The sequence below is a fragment of the Silene latifolia genome, unplaced genomic scaffold, assembly GCF_048544455.1.
Source record: "Silene latifolia isolate original U9 population unplaced genomic scaffold, ASM4854445v1 scaffold_57, whole genome shotgun sequence".
NCBI lineage: Eukaryota > Viridiplantae > Streptophyta > Magnoliopsida > Caryophyllales > Caryophyllaceae > Silene > Silene latifolia.
The window spans coordinates 5,878,891-5,896,605 of record NW_027413480.1 but is presented as its reverse complement, the minus strand read 5'-3'; positions in this window follow the sequence as shown (position 1 = coordinate 5,896,605).

Sequence of the window (17,715 nt, the reverse complement as noted above, 5' to 3'; positions counted from 1 at the left end):
GCTTTCTCTCTTAACAGTAAATTAGGTTTTGAAAAAGTGTTTAGAACAATGACGGAAAACATTATATACCTTAATCGCATAATTAACAAAACCCGAGAAATAACTCCCCGTAAACCGGCTACTCGATCGAGTAGCTAAGGTACTCGATCGAGTACCCCCTTACTCGATCGAGTATCATAGTTGCTCGATCGAGTACCCAACAGGTCAGAAACTATTTTAAAACGCAACTCACCCTTACTCGACAGAGTAAGACCTACTCGATAGAGTACCCAAAGACTTATAAATACGGAGTATTACAGTCTTCCCTTCTTAAAAAGAACTTCGTCCCCGAAGTTCAAACCACAACAAAACAAAGACTCACACTACGCACTCCCGACTCAACAACCAAAACAAAACTCAACATAAAACATGTTATTAATTCAAACTCAGCCCGACTCACACGACAACAACCATACCGACACAACATAAAAAGGGTATAAAGCTCTTAAAAACTCTTTGCGATCATCTCCTACCCCCTGAAAGAAACAAGGTTACGTCCTCGTAACCAAACATACCTGATCAAAAAGGAAAGGGTAGCGCTCTCTCATGGCATCCTCTACCTCCCATGTAGCTTCCTCAGTCTCGTGGTTAGACCAAAGGATCTTAAGCAAAACTGTCTCACCACTCCTAGTTTTCCTAACCTTCCGGTCAAGAATCTGCTTAGGTACCTCAAGATATGATAAAGACTCATCTAGCTCTAAGTTCTCTGCCTCTAACACATGTGACGGGTCACTCACATACTTCCGCAGCTGCGATACATGAAACACATTATGCACTCTCTTTAATGCAGCAGGTAAAGCCAGACGATAAGCAACTTCCCCAACTCGCTCTAAGATCTCATAGGGCCCGATGAACTTCTGACTCAGCTTGCCTTTCTTCCCAAATCTCATAACCCCACGCATAGGAGACACTTTCAGAAGAACTTTATCTCCAACCTGAAACTCTATATCCCGGCGATGTAGATCTGCATAACTCTTTTGCCTATCTTGAGCTGCTCTCATCCGTTCCCTGATCATCTTAATCTGTTCAACCATCTCATGTACCATCTCTGGTCCTAGAACCACTGCCTCAACACTGTCGTCCCAACAAATTGGACTCCTACATCTCCTCCCATATAAAGCTTCAAACGGTGCTATGCCAATACTAGTGTGATAGCTGTTGTTGTAAGAAAATTCTATCAAATCCAACCTCTGTTCCGAGCTACCACCAAAGTCCATCACACAAGCTCGTAACATATCCTCAAGAGTTTTGATTGTCCTCTAAGTCTGACCGTCTGTCGCAGGATGAAAAGCTGTACTCATCTTCAAAGTTGTTCCCAAAGATTCCTACAACTCTTTCCAAAACCGTGATATAAACCTCGCATCTCTGTCAGACACTATGTCCTTAGGGACTCCATGTAACTTTAGCACATTCTTTCGATAAGCCATAGCCAATTGTGCCTTAGTCCATGTATCTTTCATTGGAACAAAGTGAGCTGACTTGGTCAGTCGATCTACTATCACCCATATCATGTTATTACCCTGTTGACTCTTTGGTAAACCCACGATAAAATCCATAAAAATGGATTCCCACTTCAACTCAGGTACCTCTAAAGACTGAATCTTACCTTGTGGTCGTCGCTGTTCCCTTTTAACTCTCTGGCATGTCAAACAACGGGCCACAAACTCTGCTGTTTCTTTCTTCATCCCAGGCCACCAAAACGTGTTCTTTAAATCCTTGTATAGCTTGTCACCACCTGGATGTACTGAATACGGTGTACAATGTGCCTCTGTCATGAATGTCTTTTTCAGCTCCTCATCATCAGGGACACACCACCTACCATCGAACCTCAAACTACCATCTGTATGAATAGAAAATCGGGACACTTTGTCCCTTTCTCTACTCCACTCTCCACTCAACCATCTTAGGATCTCGAAGCTGTTTACCTCGAATATCATCATAAAGAAGATTAGGCCGAACTCAAATCTCCCACAACATCCCCCTCTCGCATCATATGTATCCCAAACTTCCCCACCTCATCTCTCAACCTCATCAAAGATAGAGTTGTACACAGGGAATGTACACTCTTCCTACTCAAAGCATCTGCAACAACATTGGCTTTCCCTTCATGGTAGATAATATCCATGTCATAATCGCCAATCAGCTCCATCCACCTCCTCTGTCTCATGTTCAACTCCTTTTGTGTGAAGATGTACTTGAGACTCTTGTGATCTGAAAATACCTTAAAGGTCGCCCCATAAAGGTAATGTCTCCAAATCTTGAGAGCAAACACCACTGCACCCAACTCTAGATCGTGTGTAGGATAATTCTCCTCGTACGGCTTCATTTGCCTAGAAGCATAGGCAATCATCTTACCGTTCTGCATCAACACATATCCTAACCCATTCTTTGAGGCATCTGTATAAACCTCAAAGTTCTCAATCCCTTCAGGCAATGCTAAGATAGGAGCTGTGGTCAAACGCTCCTTTAATGTTTGGAACGCCTTCTCACAACTCTCATCCCAACGGAACCTATTCTCTTTCCTCATCAAAGCTGTCATAGGTCTAGCTATCTTGGAGAAATCATTCACGAACCGTCTGTAGTATCCAGCTAAACCCAAGAAACTCCTAATCTCAGCAACATTCTTTGGTGCTTCCTACTTTGTCACTGCCTCAATCTTCGCCGGATCCACAGCTACTCCCTCCTTAGAGATCACATGCCCCAGAAAAGCAACTTTCTCTAACCATAACTCACACTTGGACAGCTTAGCATACAACTCATGCTCCCTCAAAGTCTGCAACACGATCCTGAGATGCACCTCATGCTCCTCCTTAGTCTTAGAGTAGACTAAGATGTCATCGATAAACACCACCACAAACTTGTCCAAAAACTATCTGAAGATTCTGTTCCTCAAATCCATAAACATAGCCGGTGCATTAGATAACCCAAACGGCATCACTACATACTCATAATGGCCATACCTCGACGTGAAAGTTGTCTTTGGTATGTCCACCTCTCTAATATTTACCTGATGGTACCCCGACCTCAAATCAATCTTGGAAAAGACTGATGCACCACTCAACTGATCAAACAGGTCATCTATCCTTGGCAAAGGATACTTGTTCTTTACTGTCACTCGGTTCAGCTCTCTGTAGTCTATGCACAACCTCAAACTCCCATCTTTCTTCTTCACAAAAAGAACCGGTGCTCCTCACGGCGATACACTAGGTCTAATGTATCCCTTCTCTATCAGATCATCTAACTGTTTCCTGAGCTCCTCCATCTATTTAGGACCCATCCGGTACGGTGCCTTAGAGATTGGCGCCGTCCCGGGTTTCAACTCAATGGTGAAATCTATCTCCCTCTTTGGTGGCAACCCCGGATTCTCCTCTGGAAAAACATCTGCAAACTCTCCCACCACCGGTATCTGATCAACTGTCGGACTCTCTATCCGGTCATCTCTCACATGGCACAAGATCAAAGGATATCCCTTCCTCAGGTAAGACTTCAAGGTGACAGCTGCAATCAACTTAACTTTTGGTTTGACTAGAAACCCACGATAAGACACACTAACACCCTTAGGCCCTCTCAAAGACACTTTCTTTTGATGACAGTCTATTTTAGCGTTATACTTTCCTAACCAATCCATCCCGACTATCATCTCAAAACCGTCAAAAGGAAACTCTAGCAAGTCTACAGGTAGATCAACTTGCCCAACTTTCATAGATACATCTCTAAACAACCTCCCACATGATACAGACTCACCCGAAGGTATAAAAACTTTCTCACTTACAGACTCATATACCCTCAGACCCAACCGTTTAACATGACTCGAAGATCAAACGACTGAGAATCCCCCGAATCAAACAAAACAAAGGTGTGAATACCGTTAACAAGAAAAGTACCAGTGATAACATGGGCATCCTCCTCAGCTGCTTTCTTGTCCATCATGAACAGCTTTCCACTGGTCTTCCGTCCACCTCCCCGGACAAGATCTTGGCTGATGTGGTCGGCTTAGCACCCGACCCCTGATTGTTGTTGTTGTTCGTAGCTGGTTTCTGATAAGAATTACTGCCATTGCGGTTACCTCCACCCTGGTAGCTCTGACTTCCCCGGTTAGACCATGACCCAGACGGTTTATTGCTTGCATAACTCTGAGCAGGTCCCTGAGAATAGCTCCCCCGAGCCGATCCCTGAAAAGCTCCCGGCATACTCGTGAACTCATGTCTCTTGTGGCCCACACCGCCACAGCCAAAGCAAGTCACACCCCAACTACTACTGTTACTCACACGGCCACGCCCGAAGGAAGCCCCAGCACTAAACCCTGACCCAGAAAAAAACCCTCTAGCTTGATTGTGGTTCCCTTTCTTGTGACTAGACTGGCCTCCACCCTCACTCTCAGCCTTTCTTTTATCACTCACTCTCTCTTGAGCCATCTCAACCAGCCTCTCAGCTCTCCCAGCTCTCTCATAAGCTTCCTTAACATCGGTAAGGACTCCCACGGGTAACTTCTCCATAATCTTGGGTGTCAACCCTCTTTCAAACCTCAGCGCTAGGTTCTCCTCGCTCAGACCCATATCCTCAGCATACCTAGACTTCTCATTTAACTGCTTATAATACTCAGCAACTATTATATCAGATGTCATCTTAAACCCATCGAACTCCTCTCTCAGCTTACTCCTCACATGTTCCGGTACAAACTCCTTCCTCACAGCTCTCCTAAACTCTTCCCAAGGTATAGCAGGTAAGCCCTGGTTCACATACATCTCCCTAGCACCCACGTTCACCGTATCCCACCACTTGCCAGCTGCGTCCCTCAGGTAGAACGCGGCTTGCTCCACCCTCATCTCATCAGGACAATGAACCAGGTCCAGGATATTCTCCATCTCACGATGCCAGTTGTCAAGAAGGTTTGGTTCTCCGGTTCCCGTGTACTCTTTTGGGTTAAACCTTGCTATATAGAGACTGATCTTAGAGTGATCAACCTCCTTATCCTTATTCACTTTCTTTAAGGCCTCTGTTAGGGCATCTTGGTGCTCCAACATCTTAACAACATCATCTATGTTCATGGTCTCAGCTCTCGCATAGTAAGCGTTTCTCTTGGGCGGCATCTTGAAACTATATATAAGAAAGGGTAGACATAAACACACGTACTAAACCTCAAAACACGAAAACAGACTGCCCAGGACATACTCGATCGAGTACCCAAACCTACTCGATCGAGTAAGAGGCTACTCGATCGAGTGCCCAGCATACTCGATCGAGTGCCTCGACTCTAGAACCCAAACAGACCTTCTAACCTCTAACATACTCGACCGAGTAGCCCGGCTACTCGATCGAGCGACCCCCTACTCGATCGAGTGCCCGAGGTACTCGATCGAGTGCCCAAAAACATGATTCTGGATTCAAAATCATCAAATACCCACTCGATCGAGTTAAACACACTCGACCGAGTATCTCACCTACTCGATCGAGTACCCCCTACTCGATCGAGTCATGCTGACTCGCATAAACTACCCGCATGTTATCTCACATCTCCCAACATACTAAACAACATTATAAACTCAACATGTGATATAGCTAAGCATGCAATTCTACCAAGCTTTTCATAAAATCAACAAAACAGTTATATCATATGATCAAATGCCACATAGTAAACATTCATCATGCTTTTCTATTCCAACAACAATTCCGTATATCTCATCAATCTTTCATTCATATATCAATCCTCTACTCCAAACATCCAACAATTACGACATACTTCATCACATCCACACACACAGGTTGACAAACACATATACGACTCGACATACACCCCCATGTGACCGGTTCAAAATTGTAGGGCGATTTCGCGACTTTAGGACGTCTCCCAAGCCTTTGCATTAGCTCCCACAACCTTTACCCCGGGTTCATTTTAATTGACTCCCTATATTCATTGGGTTCATTGGTTACAGGTTTCAGGATCGTCTCTCTGATACCATTTTGTAACACCCCCATACTCCAAGTGCCTTACCAGGACCACCCACGTATAAGGATGTTACCATCTCGGTTACCCGAGGCAATGATAATCAAATAAACAATAGAGAAACAACGTTTAAATAGAAATACTTAGTGAAAGGTTACAATCTCACAACCAAACCAAAAGTACAATACATGTTCTCAAACCGATCATTTCGATCTAATCGAAATGTCATGAAACTACTAAACTACAGCGGAAGACTTCTATTATCATATCGTGGCACATCCCAGCTATCCCAGTACTCATCTCATACCTGTTCAATATCTGCTCACCATCCCCGAATGGATCACCGCAGGTTTTAAAACAATAATCGGGGTCAGTACTATTTACATAAATCATAAACCAACTGAATAGAAAACAATACAGCTCATACAATCATACACAATCATCCACTCCACTCCATCTCCGTCACCGACTGTCCACTGGACCAGCCTTGCCAGTGAGGGACTACAGCCGTTCCCACCTAAGCCCCGCTCATCATACCGAGCGATAACCCTGTCCCATTAATGTGCACATCCCCTCCCGTGGCGGGTTCCACGGAGGGCGAAACTAGGGCGTGAAGCCACTCCCGCAAGTGACTCCACTCAGCCGAGAACGCATCTCGAGAACCAGAGACAAACAATCACATCCATCAACAACAATCAATCAACAACCGTTACGAAACCAAACAACAAATACTAATTACAGCACAATCACCACACATTATGTAACTATTACTGAGTAGGAAACCCTACCGGAAAGCACAACAATCGACGATCTCACAAAATGATATCAAAAAGCTTCCTCTACGAATCCTCCACCTAACATACAAACATATAATCACTACCGAGCATAACATACTACAAAACCCCCAATTCCCAAAATAGGGTTTAACCAACTTTAAAGAAACATTATAAAAATGGTATATAGGTCTTACCCTTGACGCAAGGATCACAACGGTATAAAGAACGATGAAATCCGACCTTCCAAACTCCGGGATTTGCTAACAATGCGATTAAGGTGATGAACGTACTTTGCTTTCTCTCTTAACAGTAAATTAGGTTTTGAAAAAGTGTTTAGAACAATGACGGAAAAGATTATATACCTTAATCGCATAATTAACAAAACCCGAGAAATAACTCCCCGTAAACCGGCTACTCGATCGAGTAGCTAAGGTACTCGATCGAGTACCGCCTTACTCGATCGAGTATCATAGTTGCTCGATCGAGTACCCAACAGGTCAGAAATTATTTTAAAACGCAACTCACCCTTACTCGACAGAGTAAGGCCTACTCGATCGAGTACCCAAAGACTTATAAATACGGAGTATTACACTCCATTCCTATTATTCATGCTATTCCTTCTACCAGTAGTCCTACACTCCACTATATTATGACCAAACCTACCACATCCATAGCACTGTGGCCTCTTCGCAGCACTCGCTCCGTTTGTCACTCCACCACGGCCGAAACCGCCTCCACTCACGGCTCCACCGACAGAAAACGAACGGTGTTGATTGAAATTCTGCTTCTTGTTTCCTCCAGCCCCTTCACTAGTAGCCTCAACCTTTCTCTTTTCACCCTTGTCCTTCTTCTCCTCCTTCACCATGTCGGCAATTCTTTCAGCATGACCTACTCTTTGATATACTTCCTCTACGGTACTTGGCTCTCCAGCTGCCAACCTCTTCTTGATACGTGTAGTTAAACCCTTCTCAAATCTTAAAGCCAACACCTTCTCTCCATAACTCAAGTCCGACACAAACTCTGCTAACTCCATGAATCTGTTATGATAATCTTTTATGGTCATCTCCTCCGTCATTTTAAATGAATCAAACTCCGACCTTATCTTGCTCCTAACACGCTCAGGTACAAACGTGCCCCTCAAGGTATCCTAAAAACCTCTTAATGAGACAAAACGGTTCCTCACTCTCCTTCCATGCCTCCCTAATTATTGCCTTGTTGCGGTTCCACCACAACCCAGCATTTCCTTTCAAGTAGTGAGCAGCTTGATCTACTTGCATTTCCTCAGGACAGTCCAACACTTCGAAAAGATTGTCAAACTCCCTACACCAATCTCCCAGCAATGAAAGTTCACCAAGTCCATCATACTTTATTGGATTATGGCGAGCAATAGCAGCACTCATCTTAGCAGGATCCTTTGTCGTAGTCTTTGATTTCAAAGCAGCAGTCAGCGCATCATTGGTTGCAATGAGACTATCGATCTCTTCCTGGGTCATAGCTGTGGATGTAGCTCTCTTGGGTGCCATTTGGATTCTAAAAAAATATAATAAGAAACATAGGTTTCCGTTCTAAGAAATTTTCGGGTATAAGGTAGAAGATAAAATTTCCTGCATACAAAAGAATGTGTGATTGATCAAGCTGGTCTTGCCCGACCAATCACGGTGACACACGACATCATGGCCCCACGACCTTCCTTCTCCCTTTTTCACAAATTAATTATTTTGATACATGTTTAGTCTTTAATTCATGCAATTCCATAATTCTATGCCTACAGGCTCAGGGCAACACATACCGCATATCTCTGAACATGAAATTTTACTAAACATGTAATTCACATATATACAATCAATTCATGTGAAAATGCAACAATCCATTATTCATATTTCTTCGTCTCATGCCATTTATGATATGTCAAGAAAATTTCCAGGTGAAAGCATGCTATGAATTAATTAAGCTCAAAATCAATTTTCAATCACCATATTGCCATCACATAGGCCATAAGCCTATTACCTCCTTCCGTCTCAAAATTTCTTACCTTTTTGTTCTCATCCTGCAATTAAAATTACCACTTCTCGCAACTTCAGGACAAAATAAGACCCTTAAGGTAAAGCATCCAAGCTAACTACCCTTCTCTCTCTTTAACCTTCCTCGGGGTGACCGGCTCAAAACTGAAAAGGGCTAGATCAAGGACGTCTTCCTAACCTAGAAAATGGGCTCCTAAACAGTTTCTACCCCGGGTTCATTTTATTAGACACATCCTAAGTTCATTAAATTCAGTTGTTTAGGCCTTAGGAACGTTCACTCTAATACCACTTTGTAACACCCCCATTTATTTAAGAGCCTTTAGCAAGACATTCTTTAGTAAATAAAGGTGTTACCATCTCAGTTGCCTGAGGTAGTAAGTATAAAAGACAAACTATACCAAAGTACTTTAAGACAATTTATTATTAAAGTGCCTAAAAAGGTTTATTAAAAATATCCAACTTGATAAATAAACATTATTAAGTATTCTTAACAACTGCAGCGGAAATAAAATAAATAGTGTCTGAATATTAATTAAGGCGATCTCTAAACTCAAGTGATCTTGTCCCAAGCTCCCCTCTAAGCATCCAACACTTCTCACAAGCTAACCTGAAATCAATCTGCTCCCCATTATGGTTCATCACAGGTGTTCACGAATATACAGTCAACCACGAGGTTGAGTAGGATAACCAAACAACAATAACAATATTAATAATACGATAGCCTGCAACACAATTAACGATCCAAACCAAGACCGTCCTGCTCATACATACACGGCACACACACAACACACACACACGACACACACGGCTTGACCGTGCCACACACACACGCACCATTCGGTGATTCCGAATCCGACACCACACGGTGTACTGCTCAGGTCCACGGCCCATCTCCTAACGCCACCGTGCCTGTCCGACCATCATACGTACAAGACCACGACACTTGCACATTCCCGTGCCTAACCGACCAAATAATCTCAATAGCAATGTCAATCTTAATGCCAATCTCTTTCACAACCAATCAACAATAGAGAATCGACAAACAATGATAACAATATGCTCAAGACAACAATTGCAACAATAATCCATCCTTCAATAAATCTCCAATTACCAATATAGTATAGTTGTGTAGTTAACCTACCTTTTAGCACATGTTCTCATTTAAGTAATTAATCAAAAGGCCTCTTCAACAAATTCACCACCTAAACAATAATTAAATTATGTATAATTATTAACTAATCTTATTAATAAATTTAAGATGTAAACTACCCCAAAACAATCCCGCAAAAACGCCACAAACAACCCCCAAAACCCACGGCCAACCGACGGTGGTCAACCGGCTGGTCAATAGCAACCACGGCTACAGTCTCGGTGGTAAACGTTTGTAGTCAACAGTCATAATACGGGTCAAGGTTGTAACGTAAATAATTGATATTAGGTGATTAGATAACTTACCACAATTTAATTATCGCAAGGTGAAAACTCCGTTTTAAAATTGTCTCACAAAAGCTCTGCTCACAATTGTACTTGAGTTTTAAAAGAAGAATAATTATGATTGTGAGGTATAAGGTTGGTATTTATATAAATTGGTAGGAGAACTAGGAAGATTCTAAGAAAGTCCTTTTAATAATAAAATAATGAAAATATCTTAAAGCATAGGTAACACCCAAACCAAATACTACCTTTCTTCAACTCGGTCCCACCGTGGCCCCACATGGCTTACCCACACGGTACTAACCCGTGGTCCCCACTCCGTCTTATTTGCTTATTTTATTTTACTTCTTTTCTTTTACGACTACAACTTATTATTTATTTAATCCACTTAATATTTATTCATCTTATTATTTATTTAAAACTACCCACATAATTATAAATATGAACTATTAATTAAAATACGGAGTATTACAGTAAGAGATGTGTTCGTGCTACCTAGCAAGTAACGCACTGCACAAATATACAACAAGTACCTATTTTAAGACACATTATAATCCAGTTACATTTTTAACCAATTTGAGAACATGTTAAGTTAAGAAACATCAAAATAATATCCCCAATTTAAATTACTTTGTGACCATCTCAAATATACAACAATAAACTCAAAAGTTGTTACATATAACACAATGCCAAAATACATAACTAGTACCTATTTTAACACACATTGTAACCTACCTACATTTTTCACCAGATTATTACGACGTCACTTTCTCAACATCTAACAACACAAAAATGAATAAACCTATTTAACACAAAAAATCAAAATACGACAACCAAATAAATATGCATGTGTCCATTATTAAAACATAATCATAAAAAAATCAATGAAAACAAAAAACCGCCTCCGACATGAAAATCTATGAAAAAAATCAATGAAAACACTGACTCAACATGAAAATTGATGATATATCCTGCTATGTTGTCATTGTATACACATATTATCATGTTACAATTTTGTTCACATATATTATAATATTAGACAGACATATGTTACCATATTATTGATAAAATGTTGCCATTTTAAAATATATTTGAAAATCGGTAAATGCTTCACAAAGTTAGACAAGACGATGTGGGATAAGAAGATGAAGATAAATATAGAAACAATATAATAAAAAAAATAAACATATAAATCAAACACCAATTTTAAATTTTAAAAAAGCAAACATAAAATAGATTCAAAACATGCAACATAAATTTAAAAAACCACATCAAAGAAATAACAACAAACTCTAAAAAAAAAACAAAAACCAAGAATAATAAAACCCAAAATCCCAAATAATGAAATCAAATAAACCAAGAACAATATAAATCAATTTAAAAACAAAAAATCCTGAATAATGAATAAACCAATTTAAAAACAACAACAAAAACAACAAATCACAAACTAAAAACAAATATAAATCAACAATCATCACGTAAACTGAAAAATATATAAATTTATGGAAATGAGAATACCTCATCCGACATCGTTGCTTGCATTTCTCACTCTAGTATTCCTCTTAGGTGGTGCCTTTTTTGTGTTGTTTTCTTTGACATGTTACCAATTTTTATGTTAATGTTTGGGTTTAAGGTTAATTTATATGCAGTTGAAGAATCTGAAAATTTGAGATGAGAGAGAGAAAGAGAATATCAAAAGAAAGTCAGAATGAATTTTGGACGGTGTAATGGGGTTGGAGTAGATTAATGTATCACTTTTCATTTTGTGTGGTAAAAATGGTGCATTGGGAAGGATGATTTCTTTCTTATTTTTAATTCTCCATGCTGTCAAATCCCCATAAATATATGCACAGTACACACCCCATCACTTCTCAACCCGTTTGCACACAAATGCTACTATTCGCCCCGTCGCAAGCTTATGACGGATAACCCGTCACAAGCAAGACTAATTGATGTGATATTTGCAACTATATATAATGTTGATTTGACTGTCAAGTGGTGCTATGATAGTTGCATACATTGTACAAGTAAAGTTCTGAAGAATGATGCAGGTAGGCGGTTTTGCAAGAGTGAAAAATGCATTGCCAGTATGGAAGGGTCTAAAACTAGAATACCAAGGTATTATATAGGCTCCTAAATGAATCTCAAATAAGCGCTTAGTCCATAATAGCATACCTCACTACTTTATGATGTATCTCTGATTAGCATGATCTGTTGGAGTAGTGTCCTCCACAATAAGTGCGTTTACATATTAAATCTCGATAAAGGAATATCCAGGGATTTATTTATTTAATTATCAGCTGGTCATCGTTAATCGGTAATGATTGGCTGACTAGAGTTTGACATTATTGTTGTGTGACGGCGGTGATCAGCTGATCCCTTTAGGTCACACCTATAGAATGACGCCAAAAAAGAATGAATTAATTGTTTGTATGAGATACGAAATAATTAATTCCTTGTATTATTTGACTTTTGATTAGTTACGTAAATGTATTATTTGATGACGGGTTACGAACTCGGGACAAGAAGATTTATTATTTAATTATGTGATATTAAATAATAAATAAATATATTAGAATTTATTAATTAATTGTTAATTAATTAATTTTATACGATATTTGTATATGTTTTGAGATGGAATTAATTACCTATTTAATTTTACAAGAGGTTGTAAAATTAGCTAAGTGGGATAATATTGACACATTGTATGTTGATAAAATGGTCTTATGCTTACTTAATGGTTAAGTAGTCATTGGTAGTTAATTTGTATTATGTAAGATAATTAAATATAAGACTTATAAGCATTTGTGGGGCAAATGTCAAAAACCAAAATGGACCCATATAAGTCCACATTGACCGGTTTTTTTGAGAGGACACTAAGTGTCCATTAAGTGGCAATTTACACTTAGTTTTGTTTCCCATTTTTGCCTATAAATATCCACCTATTCACACCATTTCATAAGTTGGAAAAACTTGAAGAAAATTTGGTCTTAAGTAGGTTGTTTGGCCGGTTCATATACATCACCAAGAGACAAATTTTTCTTCTTATTTTGTTCATCTTGTTCATATAAAAACACATATATAAATTAACTAATAATATTATCAAAGTAATAATATTATTTAGTACATCAAATATACAAAGTACAAGGTTACTACTACTATTAACTAGTTATTAATCTTTGTAGTATTTTGGGTTTATCTTGGGTGCCACCTTAGGAGATTACCTATCTTGGTAATTTTGGTGTATTTGGAGGATCATCCACATTCATATAGCTCAATAACTACAAAGCTAGGAGACCTTTGTAGTGCCCTTATTTGCCTTAAACCATTGTAATGAATTTTTGTCTTAAGATGGTTTTATACCATCTCTTTTATATTTTACTATGCATGCATGTAGATTTAGACCACCTAAAATTAATTTGTAATTTAGATATCATAAGATGAGCATTAATTTGGTCTAAATAACTAACAAGTGGTATCAGAGCATTGTTACATACATGCATGTTGTCTTAAGACGATTTTAGTAATTTATGAGATAAATTAATAAAATTGATATTATGTTACTAAAATTAGTTTTATCACATAATATGGTCTTGCATGTATATAATCTGGTCTTAGGATGATATGGGATGAAAATTTGATTTTTGCTATATTTTTCCACTTTCTATAACTTAAAATGGCATAAAATTGAGTAAAAATGCATTAATTAAGAGTTACTTAAATTGGGTTGCATGTTAATTTTATACATATTTATTTAGAAATAACCACATGCATGTTTTATTTATGAGATAAGTAGATACTTTAAGTTAATGTGATTAATTTAGATAGTTTGATAATTTTTATTTGATAAAAATTAGTAAATAATGGTTATTTTGTAAATAAATATTGATTTAATTTTTTGGGCTCGAAATTTTTGAATTTTTAGCTCCTGGAAATTGTTCCAAGATGTACAAAATTTTATTTTAAGTTATTTCAATTTTTATGGTTTGATTTAGAATTAAATCGTAAAAATTGTCGTTTTACCGTTTAAATTGTAAAATCATTTTAAATAAATTTTAAAACCACAAAATTTTCACTTTCATGTCATTTTTGGTGTAAGACCAGAATGTTCATGGCCTTGAAATTTATTTTTCCATAAATTTTATAATTAAATGGAATTTTTGCATAATAATTGTGAATTATTATGTCTTTTTGTCATAATTTGAATTAATCCCATATTAATTCAAGATAATTATTGAGAATAATTATTTGAAATTAGACCAGATTAGTATCATTAGCATATCTTAAAATTTTTTTAAGAATTGATTATGAATTTTTATTGGTAAAAATTCCGTGAAAGCAAGCTCAAATGATCGTTGTTGGTGAGTTAGACGATCTGGCATGACATATTTTCATAATGCATTTTATTATTCATTTAGATGAATGGTTTTTAGCATTATAATTACGTAATTTTTCCTAATATGGCCATAGGTAGAAGTTGGTATTTCCCGAAATGTAAGGGAATATCAACTTGTTTTGTAATTAATTGCGATTTCGTATCGCCCAATTTTTAATTAATTAATAGTTTTTATTTTAATTTTATTACAAATTGTATAATAGGATATTGTTATGTAATTTAATTATTAGTAATTAAATGAAGCATCTAAAGACGGAGTTTTCATGAAGACGGTGTTTTCGGAAAGGCGTTCCGAAATCCTAAAGAAGGAGGCCATTTTTATGAAGATTCTAGGGACCAAAGAGTTGGTTTCCAAAGTGTAATAGTTTTAAGTTAATTAGATTAACTTGGTGGCCATATTAGGACTTACTTGTTTATATTTTTGCATTCATGCCAAATCGTCACGTGTTTTATTTTTTTGTTGTTATCGATTTAATCGTCTAGCATTCACCAATTTTGTTTACTTAATAGTGATAGACAATTAAATTAATAAGATCTCTCACATTTGTTTAAAATTGAGATTAAGCCTTACCAAATAATAGCACCTATGAATCCCTTCTTCATTAGAGGTAGGTTCGGATCACCGAGGTACACTCTTTTTACGTTGGGTAAGCAGGGTAATAAAAGTTATTACGCGTGAAAATTGGTTGGACTCAACGGGATAAATATGAGTTGAATCGGTCCACCGTGCCCATATTTATTTCTGGGGCTAAAAGATAGATTTTAAGAAAAACCGTCAACCAAGAGTTCTAGTAGTAGAATCAGTCAAAATGTTGACTCACCAAATTTATATAAATATGGGACGAATCGGTCCACCGTGCCCGTGTTTATATAAAATTGGATCTTGGAATCAATTATGTAATTCAGTGGGAGATCATTATACAAATGGGAATTTGTTAAAAAGGTTTCACAAGTTAAAATATTTAAGACGATAAATGTTAATCTTTCCTTTTATTTCCTTTGTAGTAATCACGATGGCTTCGACTAATCAAACGGTCGCTATAGCTAGAGATTCATGGCTACGCTCTTTTACGGACAAATATGTTTTAAAAGCCGACGATAGTAATTTTAAAGATTGGAAAAAACAACTACAATTTGCCGTCGCAGGTGATGGCAAATTACGCTACCTTGTCGATCCATCTCCCCCTTCGCTTAGTACTAAGGCCACTGCCGATGTAAGGGAGGCTTTTTCAAATTATCAAAAGGAATCCGCTGCAATTAAAAATGATTTGATTTTTTCAGTGGATCCTGCTTTACAAAGGCAATGTGTCAAGTTTCATGATGCACATGAAGTATTCTCGAGGCTTTCAACTATGTTTTCTCAAGCCTCGAGAATAATTAAATATGACACCGCAGTTCGTTTCTTTGAGGCTAACCTCAAAGATGGCCAACCTGTAAGTTCACACGTACTTAAAACGATTGAGTATGTGGAACCATTAGAGGGGTTGGGATGTAAGATCTCCGACGAACTAGTGGTGGACCGAGTGCTCCACTCTCTCTCACGTGTCAAAGGGTTTACCTAATTTAGGGTAAATTATAATATGACGAACATGATAAAGAGTTTACATGAGCTCCATTCTCTGCTTGTGCAAGCAGAGAAGGACATGGGATTGAGTGGGAGTACAAGGAAAAATGTGCTTGCAATTAATGTGAAGAGGAAGAAGCAGTTTAAGAGGAACTCTGGTAAGAAGCCCGTACAGGTAGAGGGCAAAGGTAAAGCAATTTCAAGTTTCTCTACCAAGCCTAAACCTAAAAAGGGTAATCCTCTTAAAGATACTTGTAATTACTGTAATGGCAAGGGACATTGAAGGCGTAATTGCACGAAATACCTGGATGACATTAAAGCTAGCATTGTGAAGCCAACATGTAATTTCTCAACCGACTATTTTATGATAGACATAAATTATGCTTCAAATTTAACTTGGGTATTAGATACTGGTTGTGGTTCTCACTTGTGCAATCATTTGCAGGGCCTAAAAAGTATAAGAAAGCTAAACAAGGGTGATGTTGATCTCCGAATTGCTAAAACATTACATTCTTGGCACGCAGGTTCAGTTAATGGCATCCGTAATACTAAAGTTGAATGCTGGAGGCAAGCTTTCCGAAGAAGAAGTGAAGATGATGGAGGATGTAATTTATAAAGGGGGTAATAAGGTACAACAGATTGGTCAAGAGGCCGAGAACACTACTACCTTGGCAACACATGAGAAGGAAGTATCGGTCAACGAGATTCAGAAAGATCAGGTACCTAATGCTTTTGAAGTTGTAACAACTAAAGCCGATCAGGTACCTAATACTTCCTTATTTTAATATTTTTTTTTTTTTTTTGGGTAAGATCAGGGGGTGTGTTCCCTGCCAGCTTTAATGCTATAACTTCTGACATCGTGCCATTGGTTAACTTTATTAGGTAAATAATGGGTCTGAAAAGGAGATGCAACTTAAGAAGACGGCTGATGGAAAACAGCATACATCCCCTTCAAGTCGGTTCACTTTGTTTTCGAAGGTATGCATGAAGTGTTTAATTAGTTAAATTTATATGAATTCTATTAAATTTTGGGATATAATAATGTATGTGTATTCTTCAGGCAGTAAACAAGAGGCCAGTTATTCTTGCTGACCCTAAATTCGATAAACCATATGTGCGTGTTGGCCGGGCTCTCGTAGAAGTGCCCACCAAATCAGCAGCGGAAAATGTAGTGGTTGTTCATGGCGAAAAAATTTTGCCGAATCATAAAAAAGTGGAGATAACTGAAGTCTTTACAGGCCATGAAAACTTTCAACTGCCTGTCCCAGTTCATGACGACATTACCATTCTGGGAGATGCGGTTGGAAGTTTCATCCAATGGCCTGAATCTCACATTTTCTTGGCTCGCTCGTCTCCGCCTCAGCTGAAAGCAGTTGGGGTTAGAAGAAATACCTTTATATATATGTTAAATTTTTAATTGTTGAATGTTTTTATATGTTAAATTTATATGTTATTTTTTTTTTGTAGGGAACAAAAAAACCGGCTTTGGCGTATAAGCCTAAGTCCACAGACATGCCAACTACCTCGTCGAGGCAACAACT